Source organism: Aplysia californica, unplaced genomic scaffold (assembly GCF_000002075.1).
Source record: "Aplysia californica isolate F4 #8 unplaced genomic scaffold, AplCal3.0 scaffold00633, whole genome shotgun sequence".
Classification (NCBI taxonomy): Eukaryota; Metazoa; Mollusca; class Gastropoda; order Aplysiida; family Aplysiidae; genus Aplysia; species Aplysia californica.
In genome coordinates this window covers 370,789-371,866 of record NW_004797903.1, presented here as the reverse complement: position 1 = coordinate 371,866, position 1,078 = coordinate 370,789, and the positions used below count along the sequence as shown (strand labels likewise).

At 45.0% G+C, this 1,078-nt stretch overlaps 1 protein-coding gene across 1 annotated transcript in view; it reads left to right on the top strand.

Moving 5' to 3' along the window:
* The window catches only part of LOC101849239 (monocarboxylate transporter 3), a gene marked incomplete in the record, with an annotated part of 18,380 nt that overhangs the window by 10,807 nt on the left and 6,495 nt on the right, over positions 1-1,078 (top strand).

The following is a 1,078-nucleotide window of genomic DNA, read 5'->3' as shown; positions in this document are numbered from 1 at the left end:
ACACACACACACACACACACACACACACACACTCAGGGTGGGGAGGGGGCTGTCAGTGATTCCGACAATCTTCTTATTTCTGTCTAATGTTGATGTTTTTACGTCGCATCCACACTATTTAGATTATTTAGGAGGAGGGCTTCCGATCCTGTCTATCAGGGCCAACCCCGGCTAAGAGGGATACAACGTCCCAGCAGAAAAACTGTGATGCTCAATAAAAAAAACCCCACCCCGCTCAGGAATCGAACTCAGGTCTCCTGCGTGCGACAGCGAAGCACCTAACCACTGCATCATAGTCACCGCTTGCTCAACAGTCTGCACTTGACAGATTTTAGTTTTAGTAGAGTTTTACGGCACTTGCAACACATAAAGGTCATATAAGTTATAAGTGCCGAAGATTAGAGGTGTTACAAGAGAGTTACGAACAAAACAAAAAAAGGAAGGAGGAGAGATAAGGACGATAGATGTTTGGAAAGAAGGTGCAAATCTCGCCATAGCACCCGCCAACCACCCACTAGCCTGGTTTAAGGTCCCATATGTTGGTTGCTATGGCAACCACCCAGCTCGTCATCTGTCCCCGCCTCCTCCCCCCCTTCCCCACATCCACCCTTCCCCTATCGCTCGCTCTGTTAGCTTTGTTGTAGAAAAAGTAGAAAAGTCAAACTATTAACATATTTTAAATATATTGCTTCATGATACTCGACTAACTCTAAACACGCAACATACGGTAAAAATCATCTCCTGGTTTTACAACGAGATTTTTTAAAACGAAGTTACTCGCACCGTCGTAATTTATGACGTGTACAGGAATGCGTGAATAATTGTTCCTTAATTCTGCTCACGTCGTAAACGCACCAGGAAGCTGTCTGCGCTCTCACTCACGCGATCGATAAACACATACATAGATCTACATGCACGGTACATATTGTGTACGGCTGGGAGTGAGTAAAAGTATGCAATCCTTTCAGCACGTTGTGAGCAGTTGTACCACATGTTTTTACATGTGGGCTTTTTTCAACCTGTCTGTCAGTGACATTCAGGTATGAGCAGGACATAGTGTCCAGACACACACACACAC